The following is an 18,465-nucleotide window of genomic DNA, read 5'->3' on the forward strand; positions in this document are numbered from 1 at the left end:
CCTAGGGTGAATTGTTTCTGCCTTAATAAGGAGGAACCAAGGGCTAGGGTAGAATCTCATTAACATAAATGTGAGTCGCCCAACCTGAAAGTGGAATTCATTTGATTATCAGGGCTTCCTTTGGGGAATAAGGAGCGAAGGAGCTTGGAGAAGAAACCTCTGGATTCAGTCCTTCTCCTCGATCTAGGGTTCTAGCTTTTCAAGTTTGCTTATAGGTTAGCTACTACACAAGACTGGGAGAGCAAGGTTTCCTTCTAAAGCTTTCTCAGCCTCCTGTACTAAAGAATTCCTGGGCTCTAATAAGCTAGCTGGCCAGGACGCTGCGGAGGCAGCTGAGGTCGGGTTTCCTCTCCTCCCCCACTAGGAAGTGGTCCCGCCTGGAGGTTGGGGGTTGGGGGTATGGAGTAAAAAAGTGTCTGGATGGGAAAGTAAATAAATGCAAGGCAAATAAATAAAGAAAATGCCCACAAGCAATTACTGGGAGGAAGTGACATTTTTATGTAAGTCACTTTTCTGACAGACACCAGGCCTGTTTGGCTGAGAGTGCCGTGGGAATGCTTGGGGGGCGGGGTAGGGAGGTCGTTGTAAGGCTCCCGACGCACAGCCGGGTGCGGAGACCACCCGGTCTCCTGGGCTGCAAGTGGCACCTCCTTCTCCCTAGCAGCCCCTCCCGGGTGCCCCCAACTCCAATCTAGAGCGGGTTACGGCTTGAAGCCCCCAGGCGGCGCTTTCCCGAGGCCTGGCTGGGACTCCCAGGTGGGTCCCCCGCCCCGCGTGCGCCGGGCTGGGCCGGCCCCTGGGCGGCGTCACGGCAGCCAGGGAGGAGCGCGGGCGGGGAGCGCGCGGAGGCGGGCGCTGCGCGGGAGGGTCGCCGCCGCGGATCGCAGGCCGGTGCGCGCGGCCGAGCGGGCGGCGGCGGCGGCGACGGTGGTAGTGAGGAGGGCTCGGCGGCAGGCAGGCTCGGGGCTCCCGGGCCGGCGGGGTCCGCCGGGTCCAATTGCGTCCGCTTGGTGGCGGGAGGAGGGAGCGGTGCAGACAAAGAGCGGCATCTGGGCGGGCGCAGCGCGGCCGCCGCCCCGGGACTCGCGCTGCTGCCCTCCGGCCTCGGCGTGTACTGTGCGGCGAGGTAAGGCAATGGCGGGGGCTGCAAACTTGGGCCGGTCGGTGGAGTTGGAAGAGAGGGGCGGGCGGGCCGCGGCCGCCCGGGGAGGGCCAGGGAGCGCGTACCCCTGTGTACCCGGCCGGTGCCCTCAGCCCCGCCGCGGCCTGGCGTCCCCGGGCACCCGCACCTCGGATACACACACCTTCCTGCGAGCCCTCGCCTCCCTTAGCCTGGGGCTGGCGTGGGGGTGGGGCGCCCTCCGCGGGCGGACTCCGGGGACCAAGGACCTAAAGCCCTCGGGAACACAAGCAGCCCTGGCCTGTGCTGCGGGCGTGGGACCGAACCGTGGCCAGGTCGCCGGGCGCGCGTGCCTGGGAAGAATAGCCTGGGATCTGAGGGCCACAGCGCTAGGAAGCGGGAGGCTGCGATGGCCGGGGAGAACTTCCAGTATTTAGAACTATTCGTGATCCGGCACAAAGCTGCTGTCACGTTCCATAAAGGAGGTCCTTGCCTCGGCGCAGGGCGCTTTTGTGCCTGGTTCCTTCCAGTCCCTGCGCCTGGTCCCGCATTTCCAAGACTTAAACCTCCTCAGCCAAAGTTTTTCCCAGTTGTTCTGCCCCCTCAGCTTATTCAGGGCGATTTAAGCAAGTGGTTCTGCAAGAATTTGATGTGTGACTTTTAATGCCCCGATGGCACCTCCCTTTTGAGCGCTGTTAGCTTGGCATTGTGTGGAGAGGTTTGATTTGCAAAACGCTGTTATTTATACACAACAGCGATTCTCCCGGAAGGTGTGCGCGGGTGGTGGTTAATGGATAGCGGACGTGACTTACAGTAGTATTGTGAACAGCTTGGGGACACAGCTGGGTGCCAAGTGGAGTGGGCCCTGCCACCCTAACCCATTCAGGTTGGCCGCTTCCACCTTATTTGGCTCTTCTTATTTTGCTAACAGGTTTAAGGCCAGTCTTGCCAAGTTTGCGTCTGTGTGTGGGATGAACAGGTCCGAGTTTGGGCTGGAGGTGCACAGGCCTGCTCCTTGGTTGACCCAAAATGAAACAGCCCGTTGGCCAGTGGGCGTGGCTTGCTGGTATCCTCCCCTGGAGACTTCTCTGCTCCTCACCCAATACAGGCTTTTCTGCAGAGATTTTGAGGAGGAATGAGAATAATTTTGGGTGTGTTTCCAGCCTGGGTTTTTTTTGGTATAGTTAGCAACTGTGGTTTTTCTAGTCTAAAGGTCACTACTTTATCAGAACATCTCAACTGTGCTGTGGGCACTCCCTCCATTCACTTTTCAAGTGTTTATAGATACTGACTTAGAAACCGGACTTTCTCGTGCATGTGCCTGGTTTATGTAGTGAAGGCAGCCAGTGAACACAATGGAGAAGGTGCACTTTAGACAGATAAGGTTTTACACCTTCGGGTCTTTCCTAAGCGACCACAAGTGACAATCCTCCCTTAAGCTTTCTCACCTCCTAGTAGGTTAGTGTAGTTTTGATTGAAGAACGTAAAGGTCCCAGTGACCTGAAGCTGAAATGAGAACTTTGTGCAGCTGTAAAGCTTTGACTTACAGCATACTGCCTGTCTTGCTCACAGTTTCTTACATGTGCTTGAACAGAGCCCCAGTTTCAGGGTTGGAAGTTGCTATGTGAGCTCTGGACACTTGATAGGCGATTTGCCCACCGATGGAGAGACCGACCCCTTTAAAATGGGTCGAACTTATACAAGGTGGTTTCCAGCTCCTTGTAGTAGTCTCTCCGGTCCATTTCCAGGCTTTCAGGTTTGCTTGCTTCAGCCTTCTTCCTCCCTTTCTCTTTGATCCGGGCATATTCCTGACATCTGTCCTGTACATTGGGGTACTGAACCTTGCTGACAAACAGCAGCACCCAGGTGTTTGAGAAATGTGCTCTCATCCTTGTTAAATCTCTCCAGCTCTTTCCTTGTTGGAGCAGACTGGGTGACCCCTTGAAAACAGCCGGAGATTCACTGATTGCATAGCGACCTGTAGTCCTTTATTTGATCATTTGCATTAGCTTAATTTGCCCTGGCAAGACCGGGCTTGGCTTCTTTGTAGGGCACACATGCTTCTAACTGACTGGCTTGCAGTGTGCACTGGGGCTGACATGGTTCGTGGAAATGATTTTCTGATGTTCATAATGAGCCTTAATGACTGAAGAATTCAAGACTGCTTGTTGCAAGTGCAGAGCAGTGTAGTGAGCAGTGGTTGGGGAAACTTGTAAGCTAACATTTCTTACAAAAGGACCGGGAAGCTTCCACTAGAGATTTAGGAAATTCGTTTTCCCATTCAGAGGGACTTCAAATGTCGCTTTGGAATTGTTTCTCTTTCCTAAAAAAATGAGTTATAGAAACATTTCTCAAGGTGTTTTCAAAGGACATATGTGAGAAAACAATGACGCCATTAGTGTGCTGTTCTGTGTAAGTTAGGCAGCCTTTTAAAACAAGCTATCAGAGGTATGCAGCCATGGTGTTTTTTGTTTTTTGTTTTTTTGTTTCTTTGTTTTGTTTTTGTTTGTTTGTTTGTTTCGAGACAGGGTTTCTCTGTATAGCACTGGCTGTCCTAGAACTCACTCTGGAGACCAGGCTGGCCTCGAACTCAGAAATCTGCCTGCCTCTGCCTCCCAAGTGCTGGGATTAAAGGCGTGCAACACCACGCCCAGCAATGCATTTCTTTAGGTAATCAGAGTAGTGCAAGTTTTAAAAAGACTTTTTTAATTTTCAGCAATTCACTTTGAACAAAACACAGAACATGATGGTAAAGCCTTTTTAGAGAATCATGTCCTTGGCACCCCAGTTCCCACCCCAGTTCCCACCCTTTCTTTCCCCTGGAGTTCACTTCCACCTGAAATTCTTAGTCCTCCAGGCCATGACAGTGAAAACTGTTCTTTAGATCGACATAGCAGTACCACGTTAGGGTCACACTGGTATTTCCATCTCTGACTAGTACTTGTGAGTAGCCAAAGGTCCCTTTCCCAGATTATATGGCTGTCTTAAATTTCATCATCTTTTTGAAGGGCCATTTTTCTCCTGTATTTCACCATCTTCCATCTCAACTAAGAGGCAATGACTGTGTCCTGGGACATCCAACAGATCTTTCTTGGTGGTTTCCTTTGGACATCTGTGACCTTCTTCCTAGTCGTCTTCATTATTTCTTACCCTGGTATATAGGCTGGAAGGTGTTGATCATAGCATTTGATCCATAGTTCATGTGTGACAACACATTTCTTAGCACCTTGTTGATTTCTGACCCGTGTTACTGAGGTTGGTGATGAAATCAGAATCTTAGGCTCTGCTCAGAGTCACAACGACCGCACCACAACATTGGTCTCTAAGACTTTTGAGACAGTGAGGGAATGTGATCTGGTGGCCTTTACTTGGTAAATTCTCTTGCACGGCAAGTCATTTGTAGTTCTGCAGTGAAACCTAGAAACAAAACCCACGGAATTCCTTTATGTCCCCCTTTCCACAGCCTGAAGGTAATCCATTTTGCGCACCTGCATGGTGACTGCCCTTTGTGGAGCTAAGCGAACCCCAGCCCAGAGATCTGTGGTGGGACTGAATGGTTTTGTTCTTCTGAGACGTTTTCTTACTGTACCGCTGTCCTCAAACCTGATCCCTCTGCTGAGGCTTCTGGAGTGCTGGGATTGCAGGTGTGTGCCTAGCTGGAGTGCTGGAGTTTTTCAATAGATGAGGCTGCCCATGTCAGCCTGGTGTGATAGCTCTGGCCAGAGCTTTGGTTGTGTTGCTAGGAAGTAGTTACTGATTAGTACTCCCTTTCTACTGTCTGTATTTGGCATTTTTTTTTTTTTAAAAGAAGGTACAGGTTTACTCAGAATTTAATTGTAGGTTGAAGATCTGTAGCCTGAAAATCTGGTCTGCCAATTTCGTGACTTCATTTTTCTTTACATCCTACCGTATATGTGCCACATTTTTATTGTCTGTTCCTCTGTCGAAGGGCATTGAGGCTGTTTCCATGTTGTGAATAGGGTGGCAGTAAACATGGCTGAGCAGGTATCTGAGGGATAGGATGTGTGAGTCCTTTGGGCATGTGCCAAGGAGTGGGTCCTCTGTTAGATTTATTTTTGGTGCTTTTTGAGGACTCTCCCTAGTGATGATAGTTTGCATTCACACCAGTAGTGAATGAGGATTCCTCTTTCTGCAGCCTCACCAGCATTTGTTTTGTTGATGTAGGCCATTCTGACCACACTGAGATGAAGTCTCAAAGTGGTTTACATTTAAATTTCACTGATAGCTAAGGGTGATTAACACTTTTTGAGAAAGCATTCCCAAAATGAAGGCTTTCTGAGCACCAACACGATATGATGCCATAAATGGCATTCTCCACCCCTGACCTTGTGACAAATTGTCCAAATTCAAGCGGACTAGAAATACTGAGATTACACTCAGGTATATACTATATATGAAACGTGGATTTTTTTTTTTTTTTGACTTGGGTGTTATTTCTTTTAAGTGTGACAAATGCAGGGTCGATCGGGGTGGTAGTAAATAACAAATATATCAGCAGGATAAGCAAATAATTTGCCGAGGAGTTCCAGTCGAGGGTGACACGTGTGTGCTGCACATGCCTCAGAGGCTGACACACTTCTGGCCCCAAACCTGTTGGATGAAGAACATGCAACCTGGACTGCAATTTCTTCATTGAAGACGGTTTTGGGAAACAGACACATTGGCCAGCCAGTTGTTAAAGAAAGACCCAAACTGCCAGATGACAAGATAGGAATAAGATGTCAGTGTAATTTTGTAGTTTACAAAGTACTTTTTGCTTGTTCATGTTTAGTGTTCTGCATAGAGTGACATTTGGGTCTGACATCTGTGTGAGAAAAATGCCAGGGGTCGTGGGCTTAGGTTGAAGGCTTGTTACTCAGTGCCCTGTCACCTCTCAGAAGGCAGCAGGTGAGGGTTACTGAGTCCCAGAGCTTTGTCATAGCCCTTGGGTGTTGTCTTAGTTATAGTTTCTGTTGCTGTGACGAAACACTATGACCAAAAACAATTGGGGAGGGAAGGGCTTATTTATTTATTTACTTACTTATTTCTGGAGGCAGGGAGCTGAGTCAGAGAGCACAGAGGCTTGCTTCTGCTGGCTTGCTCAGCCTGCTCTCTTCTAGAACTCAGGGTCACCATCCCAGGGTGGCCCCACCCACAATGGACTGGGCTCTCCCACAGATGTGTACTGGCTGTGTTCCCACAGATGTGTACTGTGCTGTGTTTCAGGTATGTGCAGATATGGTTGGGGGCAGTTAACCTGTGGAGCCCTTGGAAGAGCCATTTGTGTAGGCAGGCAGGAGATATGGCAGTGACTTTGTGTCCTTGCTAAGTTTTTAGGAGCCAGAGTTGCCTGGAAGGTCCCCTAGTGTCCAGGGTATTCATCCCTGATTGGTGTGTTTTGGTCTGCTTGGTCTTCTGTAGTGGAATACTGCACTAGGTGGCTGAAACAGCAGAGTGAACTTTCTCAGCATCCTGGAAGCAGGAAGACCAAGGTTATGTTGTCTTACGTTGTCTGTCTCTCTGTTGGCCCTCTTGTCTTTAACTGGCAGCTTTGTTTTGGTTGTTTTATTTACTGCAGGTTTATAGAGTAAGGGGCCCTCTGCTGGGCCCTCATCTTCTTAGGAAGGAAGCAGTTCTATTAGATAAGGTTCCCATTCTTATTACCACCTTTAGCTGTCACCTGCCCCCACTTAAAATTTCTTTTAAAAGAAATTATATGTTTGTGAACGTGTGCGTGTCTGTGTGTAGCTGTATGCATGTGAGTGCTGGTGCCTGCAGAGGCCAGAGAGTGTGTTAGATGCCCTGAAGCTGCAGTTATCAGTTCTGAGCTGCCTGACATAGGTTCTGAGAACCAAATTTGGCCTCTGTAAGAGCAGTCTGAGCTTTTAACCAGTAAGCATCTCTCCAGCCCCAATAGGAGAATATTGCTTATTTTGGAGACGAAGGACTCACTATGTATGAATCTCTGGCTGGCCTGAAGCTCAGTGTGTAGACCATATGGCCTCAAACTCAAATCTGCCTGCCTCTGCCTTCCAAGTGCTGGGATTAAAGATGTGCACCACCATGCCCAGCTTCAACTATCTTCTTTAATGTTGTGTCTGGATACATTTGGTATTCAACATCTGGTTTTGACCAATTGCAAAACTTTTATCTTTACTAAATATATACAGTTTTTAAAAAAAAAAATGTATTTCTTAGTATAGCTTCCATACCATTAGTGCTATTGGATGTATACATAATCTTGTATAGGATGAAGATCATAGGTGATACACAAAGATCGTGTAAGGTTACAGAAGTGAAGATTTGGGAACTTCAGAGGTTCTGGAACCATGATGGGGGATGGTCTCATTGTGTCATTATTTGGGGGTTAGAGCCTCAGTGTGTGAACCTGGGGCTACAATTCCATCTGTCACAGTGTAACTGTCTTCTCAAATGGCCAGTCTTAGGACATACAGTTGCTTTCACCACCCAGGTCTGGAATCTGTTTACTTTGCTCTGAGGACAACTGCCAGGGATGGTTTCAGAATAGCTAGAAGTAAAAAGAGACTGTCAACTCCTCATGGAGTCTTGCCCTCAAGTCCCACAGCTGGTAAGAAGCACTGGCACTTTGCTTTGAGGCTTTAAGCAGAGTGATTAGAGACAAAAGGGCTTGATTTGCCGTAGTTCACTGTGAATTCTTGCCTTCACCATGTGGTTTGGCTGTGGCCACTCACTGTGGTTTGTTCCTGGTTTTTCACTATGAGGACTCTCATAAATACAGCGGAGAACACGGTGGGTTTTGCATGAGAAGAAATGCCTTTGCTGATCCCTCGTGAGAGTAAAAGTATAGGGTAGGGTCTGCTACCTCTGACAGGACTGTGGTCCTGCAAGCCAATGAGTGCTCTTCCTGGACTGTGCACGGTGTTATTTGGTGAGACACATCTTGTGCTCTGTGTGTGTTTATGACCAAGGATAGTCTACTGTTACAGGTGACCACATTGGAGAGTGGGGCTAACCTGTAACCATTCTCCATCCGTATAGGTTGGTTTGTTCATGGTTCCTTTGTTACTTCATTATTTTGGTGTTGTTCATTTGACTATCCTTTCATTCATTCATTGATACGAACCAGTTATCTTTCCTAATTATTTCTAAAATATCCAGTGTCTCAAACTATACCGTCTTCTGGCCTTGCTCTCCGGCTACTATCCTCTTCACCCATCTTCCAATCCGTCCTTGAAATTCCCTCTTGTGTCACCAATCTGGTTATCAGCCCTATTGATTCCTCCTCCAAAAGATTGCTTTCACTGACTGCTCTATTCTTTTTTTCCTTTGACTTTGACATCAAAACAGCTTCTGACGACTCCTGCCATCTGTTTTCTCTCATTCTTTGGGCCCTAACACTCAGTTGAGGCCACTTTTTGCACTTGGTGAGTCTCCACTGCTCCAGAATCCATCTCCCAAGATGTTCCAAGTCCCTGGTGTTACAGATGTGAACGTACATTCTCAATTGTTGTCTTTGTTCTCCAAAATCCACTCTCCCCTAAGCTACTGTTGTCTGTAACCACACACCCACAGCGGTTTGCTAACTCTGGTCATGAACTTCTCTTAGACACTGCTGCCCATTGGGGCTGCTCAGGGCAAGCCCTAGACTGCTGGGCTGCTGTGTAGCTGCGGTTTTGCATAGAGTGCAGCAGGATCCTGCCTCTACTTTATGGGAAGAGAGATTGTCTGCAGAAAGCCGGGTGGGTGTGTGTCTTTTAACGAAGTGTCTCCCTGTAAATTCCACTTGAAGCCATTGTTTGTCTGGCAGCACTGTCCCATTGAAATGCCATGTGAGTCACTCACCCATGTGAATGCCAGCCCCAGATGTAACTTTAAATGTTCTCAGGGCCGCATTAAAAGTGTAAAAAGAGACAAGTGCTACTGTCATGTTTTTCTTTACCCAGTGTAATAGTGAGTCTGATTTATGTATATAGTCATTACAAACATAATTAATGTGTGACTAGACTTTATTTTTTTATTTGATGAAGTCTTCAGAATCCAGCATTCAAGGTATATTTAACAGCACATATCCTTCTTGGTGCATTACAAACCTTTTAGAAATGCGCTTTTATTGTAGAGATTTAAATTATCAACATAAATAAGTTTTTACATATTTTTGATCAGTGCTAAGTACTTAATCTATATGTAGATATAGAAGCTAAAATCATGTTTTTGAGTGGTCTCTCACACTTATATACATGCATACACACCACACACACGCATACACACCACACACACACACACACACACACGACCAGACATTGTAATTACTGTTCTAAGCACATTACAGACAGTAACTCATTGAATTCTCACAAGACCTGAACACGGCACTTTCTGCCTTTATTCTGGAAAAAAAAAGGGGGCGGGGGGATTGGATTGGTTGGCTGAGATCACAGCCACCCAGTGGCTGGTCTGGAACTTCTGTTCTGACCACCTTACCCTCTAAGCCAGGCCACTATACCTTTGTTTTTTTTTTTTTTTTTTGGTTTTTCGAGACAGGGTTTCTCTGTGTAGCCCTGGCTGTCCTGGCACTCACTTTGTAGACCAGGCTGGCCTCGAACTCAGAAATCCGCCTGCCTCTGCCTCCCGAGTGCTGGGATTAAAGGCGTGCGCCACCACGCCTGGCTCACTATACCTTTGTTAAGATATGTCCAAAATGCATAAAATGGGACATAAATGTTCATGGTAGTTAAGATTTGAGAAATGATGAAAGGCAAAAAAAAAAAAAAATCATTGGTAGGGAGCGGAGCTTGGATGTAGATTCATTCTGGAAACTGCGTATCAGCTCCTTTGTGAAGGAGGCTCTGGAGGTGGGAAGGACTGAGTGCCTAAGACGGCTTCAGTGGCCTTGGAGAGGCAGCTCTGAAGAGGTACAGTGCTCTTCTGACGACTCCCCTGCACCCATCTGACACGTGGGGAGGTCTTGAGGATTTCCAGGTTGGCTTTGGCCTCTTTTCTAGTGGTAGAAGGCAGGGTTGCCTCTTAGTCTGCATCCTTGGAAGCAGCTGCTCGGACTCCCTTTGGGAACTATGGCATGGGTGAGTGTGCTCCAGACCTTTGCAGACTTGGCCTCTGGTGTTTGGAGGTTACTGGAGTCTTGCTAAGCCTTTTTCATGAGCAGTTGAAAAGTGCCTGGAGATGATACAGTCTGCCCATGTCTATCGATTTTCCTTCAAGGATATACCTCCGCTTCAGAATGTATGAATTTTGGCTGAGGATTTAAGGATGTCTGTAAGTCAACAAATATTTTAATTATATCACTTAGGAGCCTGCGTGCAGAAGCATGCTTGCTGTCTTTCCTTTCTTCCTTCTTTCTGCTGTGTCCATTTTATGGCTAATCAGTTTATATAAGCTTGTATCAAGCCTGGGTGTGTGGGGAGGGCCCGGCAGAACTGATAATAAATTGTTCTTATTATTGTGTGTGATGGAAGCCAGCTTGATGTTGGCATAAAAACCACAAGCTACGTTAGTATTTTTTAAATTAAACAACTTTTTTTTTTTTTTTAAAGCAAGAAATAAAAGGACTCAGAGAGTTATGCTGGACAGTTTCCAGAATCTTGGTAGGTTGATCAGTGAATTTAAAGAGACAAACTTAGCAGAATATAGCAAGATAGATAATAAATTGAGTCTTTTCTGCCTATTCTTTTCCCCTTTCTGTGCTTTGGGGATTTCCCTTCATTTCTTCACTCTTGTATGGTCCTCTGTTCAACCACTGGGCTTTTCTATGTGCTATATTCACCTGGGCGCACACACTACCCTTTATGTCCTTGTTCACAGTCTCCCTAGGATCTGCCTAGCTTGGCTTTATAGATTGACTCGTCTCCCTTCTGATCAGTCCTCGGCTTTGCCTGGGCAGAACTAAGGCGCGTTTGATGAACTGCCTGTGGGTCATGAGTCTTGGTGTTCTCCTCAGACTTGACTGTGCCTTGTACCTGATATACTCAGTCATCCAAAGAAAAGCTGATTCTGTCTACAGTAGAACTGGATTCTCTCTTCACGACTGTGTCTAATGGGTCAGGGGTCCATGCCTGAGGGAGAAAATATGTTTTAACATCCCGCATATTAGTGCATGCATGGCTTCCTCTTCATTTTGGGATCTGATTTGCTATCAGATTTGGATTGGGAAATAGAGACAGTTCATTTTTGCAAATCCAAATCGCTTTTTTCAAGGTTAGTGTTTTGAAAAACTTGATGGAGGCTTGAACATCCTTTACCCATGTCTATAAAACTCATTGATTTTCCTCTGAGCAACTTTCCTGTGCTGACATTTGGTAATATCTCGAGACACTTGTCATGCTTAGAGGTGCTGCAGTGGATAGTGGATACAGGCTGGCTGTTGTAATCCTGAAATACATAAGCCTATCCCCACAGCCAAGTGTTAACTAGCTCAGAATACCCCTAGTTAATCGACCTTGGCAGGAGTGAATACAATTTTCTCCACATAAGTGTTAGTTAAGTTGCTTTTAGGAGACCAATTTCATTCCTCCATTTTCATTAACATAGTGAAAGTTATACGTGTTTAGAACCCCTGAATACCACTTGTACATCTATGTCCTTAAATATGTAAAGGAGACACTTCTATGAATTTGACTCTTTGTGTGTGTGTGTGTGTGTGTGTACTAATGCCAAAGTTTGTCAGTCTGCTTATCTGTGTCCAGTCAGCATATCTGTACCACATACCTAGGAAGAGCTGATTGTTGCATTGTGACAGGTAGCTGAGCTGTGAATAAAGTCCATTGCTCTCAGAAGGCCCACTGATGTGGAGTGATAGGGGACCCTTTATCAGTTGCGTGAGCAATGGCTGATCAAAAGACATCAGTTTTCTTAGAAACTTTACACGGATGATTATCCAGAGAGATGTATTTTGCTATTACCAAAGTTCATGGGCTTGAGGGCTCAACCTGGTTTGTTTTGAGCTGGGCACATGCGTTAGTGTTTGAATGTTTGATGTCTGCTTTGTATGGTCCTTACCCTCTTCAAAGAGAGAGCACAAATACCACAAATTAGACCTTAGGAAGGAGAAGGAAAGGGAAAATTCTAATTTGGCTGTTAGTTGCTGACTCCCAGCGTCTACACAACTATGGATTAGCCAGCCTAGGCTATGATGACTGTCTGAAATTTTTTTTTCCCTTTGTAAATAGGCTCTTTCTTGATCAAGCAGGGGAAAAAAAGGACCCTAGCAATGTGGAGGAGGCTTGCCAGTTGGAGTTGCCTTGTCTTCGCAGCTGTCTGTGTTGTGTTGATTATTTCCTGTCCTGTCTTCTTCCTCTTTTGACCCAATTTCTTATCACCATTCTTCCGGTTCTGTTACTAGGATGAATACTATAGCAACACAGTGAAATTTCAGTGTTCTGAGATCTTAAATATATAGCTTATCTTTTCTCTAGTCCTATCTCCGATGGCTGAGGATCCTCTGGAAAGTTAATGGTAACTCTTGGGGAACACGAGGAACTTCGGAAGTTAGGTGGGGCTGAGCAATGTATGTATCTTTTTGTTGCCTATAGGCTATTCAGTGCCTTTTCTTCTTGGAGGGTGGGTAGAAGGAATCTTCTGCTGTGAATCGGATGTTTTGTAGATGAAGAAATTATCCTAACTGGCCGTTTGCTCCCAGCTGTGAATGGCTTTCTGGAGAGAGATCTGTAGTATCGGGATGCTTCTGGAAGCCTGCACTCCACTGTGGTTTGTCTCCTGCCTGTAAGCATCTGCCTTAGGTGGGGGGTATTTTGGCTTTTCATTATAATTTGAACTGTATTACATTATATCATTCTAAACTTGGTTAATAGGTTTATCTCAATTTGGACGTCTGAAGTCTTGATTCCTCTGGGAAGTAGAGATTCTTTGCTACTGATTTGGCTAGTTACACAATTGCATGTATCTTCTCCTAAGGCTGTTTTGCGTTTTTGTGAAAGAGGTTGCCACAGTGTTTCTTACAGGACTGCCTTTGGGGCTTTTATAGTTAGTGTGATGTAGTCCTTGATTGGTAGAACGTTTCCTTTCGGAAGCATGAATAAATGATTTAAGTGGCAGATCCAGGGCCCTGCTAGTGTATCAGATCCTCCACGGAGGTTGAGGCTGAAAGTGGGTGGATGTAGAGGTGACAAATCCTGTTATTCTAAAGACCTGTCTTGTGTGGTGGACGACTGTTGGGATTGTATTTTGAATAAGCAGCGTTCACTTAGTGAGTATTTGATCCCAACTGTGTGCCAGGGCTGTGGGAGCCAGCCAGAGATCTACCCGCAGGGAGCCTGTAAACTAGCCTAGAGATTTCTTTTATTCCACGCTCGTTTCTGACCTTTAATCACCATCTCCACATTTGCGTGAGAGGTGACACTACACAAAGTCTCTCCCACCCTCCCTAACACCAGCAGAAATGCAGTTCCAGTATTTTGGAGAAGGATAACTCTTTCCCAAGTTCCTTGGAGGTAGAGGCTAGAATGGTCACCTGAGAGGAGTTGTTCCCTGGTGTAGCCGTGTACGTTGGTGGCTGCCTCAACACACTCATCCGCTCATGTAGATATTTCAAGGACTCAGGTGAAAGACCATTTGTTTGCACACAGAAGACTCTTGGTTTGGGGTTAGCTAAACCTGTTCTTATAATGTAAACTCTGCTTGTCTGTTGCTTATTTACTTAAAAAAAAATCAGTAAAACTACTTATTGAAGGTTTTAGCTGAATATTGCATTTAGGTAGCACACATAATTTATTTCTTGTTTTGTTTGATAATGGTGTAAATGCATTAGCTCACATTTTGTTTGTTTTTATGTATGAATTGTGAGATAGGTTCTCACTGTGAGGCCCTGGCTGGCCTGGAACTCAAAGAGATCCACCTGCCTTTGCTTCCTGAGTGCTGCAGTTAAAGACATGGGCCACCTTTTAATTTAGAGAAGGTTTATTCAGTCAAATTTCTGTTTCTTGTGGAACAGTGGGTGTTGCAGATCAACCCTGTCCAGCTATGGCAAGGACTTGTTTTGTTTTCTCCTAGGTCTGACTTGGAAAGTACTTCCTTTGAAACTTAGAACTGTTTCTTACTCTAGTTTGAATGTTTCTTTTTATATCAGGGTCCTGAATTTTTGTAGGTGCAGCCTTTCAGACTGCCAGTTTCTCAGTCCAGTGCCCAAATCACAAAGGTGGTCTGTGAAACTTTTCCAGAGGCGGATAGGTGTCAGCCTTTATTTTTAAGTTTTGTTTAGCATAGGAGAACAAACCAACATTGCTTTTCAACGTAAATAGGGTCTTGGTTATTCATGCTGAAGTAGCCTTCATTTCCTTTGGCTTCAGATGACATGGATTAATGTAAAAGGGGTTTTGTGAAATACTAGAATTAATTAGTGATAGACTGTAGTTAAGGCTCCATGTTTCTCTTGAAGTTCATTTGAGAGTAAACCAAGTTTGATTTGGAGATAGGAGGTTTGCAATGGATTAAAGGGAGAACAATGTTGGAGTCCTGGTTTGGGGCCTTGAGAAAGGGAGACTTTGTATTAAGTCCTGGTTCAGTTTCATTGAAAGTCGCAAGTTTGCTTATATAGTCTATTATCATTGTATGTATTCAAGCATACACTGTTCTTTTGGATTTCAGTAATGTATAAACCTTGTTCTGTTTTATTACGCTGAGCTGTAATGTTCTCCCTCCCTCCCTCCTCCCTCCCTCCCTCCCTCCCTCCCTCGTTTTCTTTTAAGTTGAAAAGTTAGTATTAAATTGAGGAACCTAGAGCCCAGGGCCTTGAGCTTACTCCTTGAGCAGTATCCTCAGCCCCACCCCCCCTTTTTCTTGAGTATTGTGATTCACCAGGGTACAGTTTGTTGCTGTTCAAAGGCCACCATGGTATTCTGTACATATGTCTTAATTTTATATTTACATTAGCATGCCCCTCACCCTCCAATGATCTCCCGATATAGCACAAGCTAGCTGTGACTTTGTTGTATAGCCCAGGCTTGCACAGGAAATCTTCATGCTAGCTAGCCCTGTGGGCTTGAATTGCAGGTATGTACCTCCATACCCATCTGTGCATTTTAAAATACTTTCAGAAAACTGAGACATAACCAGCACCACTTTTCCTCACTTGGTTGTCTGGCATCAGTATAGGGCCCTCGTCATATATAACGATCAGTGTTGATACACGATGTTAACAAAAGCCTGGGCTATGTTTAGATTTATATAATTAGTTCCTAACATCTGTTTCTCTGTCCCAGGACCCCACATTGCTTTTAATCCTGTCATCTTCCTTTCAACTGTGTGGCGTAGCTTCCGAGGCTTGGTTCTGGTAGTTCCAAGCACCTTGGGCAGGTTTTGAGGGTTGTTTACTTTCCTCATGATGAGTTTGGGGTTCCGAGCAGAGAGGTGAAAACTCCATTCTCTTCACATCACAGGTGCCGCTGCCCTATTTCATTTTCTGTTGCTGTGCTAAAATACCCTGACAAAAACCAACTTTGGGGGGTGGTGGGAGATGAATTCTAGCTCACAATTCTAAGTCATAATTCTTCATTTTGGGAGAGTCAAGGCAGGAACTTGGAGTAGCAAGTCATATCCCCAGGAGAGCCGAGAATCAGTTCACGAGTGCTTACTGCATAGCACATTGATTTCACTGCAGTTCAGGGCCCAGTCATGAAATGGTGCTGCACTCATTCGGGATGGGAATCTCAACCCAGTTAAGGAAGATCTGCCACAGATTTGCTTACAGACCAAACTGTCTAGGCAGTCCCTCCTGAGACTCTCTGCCCAGGTGGCTTTTAGATTGTGTCACGTTGACAGTTACATACTGTCAGCATAGTTTGCAACTGTATGCTAACATCCACCACCTGGTTGGGGTACAGTTTTCTCTAATGTTGATTTTTTTTCCCCCTTCTTTCCATCTCTGGTCTTTGGGAAAAGTCAGCTTCTCTACCTGGAATGGTTGTTTCTTTCTTCTTTTAAAGATTTGTTTATTTATTTAATGTATCACCATTGCTCTCTTCAGACACACCAGAAGAGGGCATCAGACCCCATTACAGATGGTTGTAAGCCATCATGTGGTTGTTGGAAATTGAACTCAGGACCTCTGGAAGAGCCATCAGTGTTCTTAACCACTGAGTCATCTCTCCAGCCCAGAGTGGTTGCTTCTACAGTAGCTACTCGGAACTCTTCATAGGAGATGATGTTCAGCTTGCAGGAGACAATTTCAGAGGCCATAGAAGGCATGGCAACATGGCTCCTGGGCCCTGTGGTGGAGGAGGTGATAGGGTGGTTCTTCAGTGTATTTCTAGAATGTGGTTTTGGGATATGGAGAAAAATACATTCTCGGGGCCTGCTTTGGACTTAATGACTTTTTCTCCTGAGACAAATTGGTCAGAAACCTGTTGAGACGAGTTTCCCAGGTGATTCTGATCTGTATGGGAAGTTGAGGGCCTCAGCTATGGATTAGAATCTGAGCCCTTCTCCTGACTTGGCTTGTGTGGAGGCCCTGTGCTGCTCTATGCTCTGAATCCTTAAGCTCCAGGCAGGGGCTTTTATTCTCACAGCGTGTGCTGGCTAGTCTTAGGCCAGTTTGACACACAAATTGGAGTTATCCAAAAGGAGGGAATCTTAACAGAGACAAAGCTTTCATAAGATCCAGCTGTAAGACATTATTAATTAGTGATTGATGGGGAGGGCAGAGCCTATTGTGGGGGATGCTATCCCTGGGCTAGTGGTCTTATGTTCTATAACCACACACGATGAGCAAGCCAGTAAGCAGCACCTTCCATGGCCTTTGCATAATTTCCTGCTTCCAGTGTGTTCCTGTTTGAGTGCTTACTCTGTCTTCCTTCAGTGACGAGCAGTGATACAGAAGTGTAAGCCAGATAAACCCTTTCCTTCCAACTCACTCTTTAGTCACAGTGTTTCGTTGCAGCAATAGAAACCCTGAATAAGTGCCCACCCCGCCCCCTAGTTTCTACCATCTTGGTCTGGCTCTCTTTATATGAGCCTATGCCCCTTCTTTCTAGATAGCTTCACTTCTCAGTTTGATGGTTTCAGGTTTGCGGTAGAGGAAGAAATGAATGACTGTTCTGAGACCTTCTGTAGAAAGGTCTGGGCCAAGGAAGGGAGACTTAGCTAGGTCTGTCAGAAAGTTTTGTTTCAAGGGAGGGAGGGAACCTAGACCCCATGTAGATGTTCAAATAAGTCAAACCCCTAACAAACCTTTAGTTAACAAGCTTATCCAGTGGCTATGCTTGAGATAGCTTAACACCTCTCAGGCATATCCTCTGGTTGAAGTAGGCTAACAGTGACCAAAAATGGTTCTGCAACTTTGGAGTCTAGGTGGTCCTTGTGTTGGGTATTGCTATGGAGGCTCTGGGTAGGAATAGGGTGGGCACAGTGGTCCAAATCCAGTGTGGACTCCAGGTACCTCCAGATATAGAGCTAGCTGGCCAAACAATGTGTTAGTCTACCCTGAACCTGCTCTGGCTTCCCTTTCCTATCCAGCCTGCTGTCCCAGTGCTGTGGGAGGCTTTTAAGTGTGCTTTGAGCAGTAATAGGCTTAGAAGCTGGCTTGGGAAACATCTTGAAGACAATCTTTTCCTCTATTGGCTTTCTGATATGAAGTTCTAGAGCAGCCTTTGTTGTTGTTGGGTTTTGTTTATTTATTTATTTATTTATTTTTATTTGATTGTTTGTGTATTAAAATGACTAAATATAAATTCAATGATGTTTTTGAATTTGCTGTCTTTTCAATCTGTGCCTCTGTCCATTTTGGTCTGCATACACATACACACACACACACACACACAGAACAAGAGCGGGAGCGGGGGTGGGGGAGGGAGAGAGAGAGAGAGAGAGAAGAGGGGAGGCTCTTACTTTGTTTTAAATAGGATCTCACTGATTTACTAGCACAGGATTCAAACTCCTGGTCTCAAGTGATTTTCAGAAGTACTAAAATTACAGGTACATGCCACTGTATCTAGCTACATTTCTGCTGTTACTTATTTAGTTATTATTTTATTTATTTATTATTTGAAACAAGGTCTTTCTAGGCAGCTCAGGCCAGTTATGTAGCTAAGACTTGAACTCACAGAAGTCTGCCTGCCTCTGCCTCCCAAGTACTGGGATTAAAGGCATGGGCTATCTATCATACCTAGTTCTGTCTGGTGTTTTTCTTAAAGAAAGGTCAGTATTAGTTAGAGATTACAGATATGAATTTCAGTGGCTTTGTGTGGATATCACTTGACTCCATGACATTTATGGGGCTGGGGAATATTCAGGGCTGGCTTGTGGAACTGGCTGTCTTGGGCTTTCCTGTCACAAGGCTGGTGACTGGAAAGATGCCTGTGAGAGTGGGGACTGAGCCAGGGGTTTCTGCTGATTCTTCA

At 45.6% G+C, this 18,465-nt stretch overlaps 1 protein-coding gene across 2 annotated transcripts in view; it reads left to right on the top strand.

Annotated features, from left to right (window-relative positions):
* Positions 1 to 847: 847 nt before the first annotated feature.
* Nck2 (NCK adaptor protein 2) overlaps positions 848 to 18,465 on the top strand; it is a 127,824-nt gene continuing 110,206 nt past the window's right edge. For both annotated transcript variants that reach the window (XM_085836857.1, XM_021161653.3), the window contains exon 1: positions 848 to 1,126. The gene's annotated coding sequence lies outside the window, so the exon portion shown is untranslated. The remainder of the gene's footprint in view (positions 1,127 to 18,465) is intronic.

The sequence above is a fragment of the Mus caroli genome, unplaced genomic scaffold, assembly GCF_978045245.1.
Source record: "Mus caroli unplaced genomic scaffold, Mus_caroli_1 scaffold_1, whole genome shotgun sequence".
Classification (NCBI taxonomy): domain Eukaryota; kingdom Metazoa; phylum Chordata; class Mammalia; order Rodentia; family Muridae; genus Mus; species Mus caroli.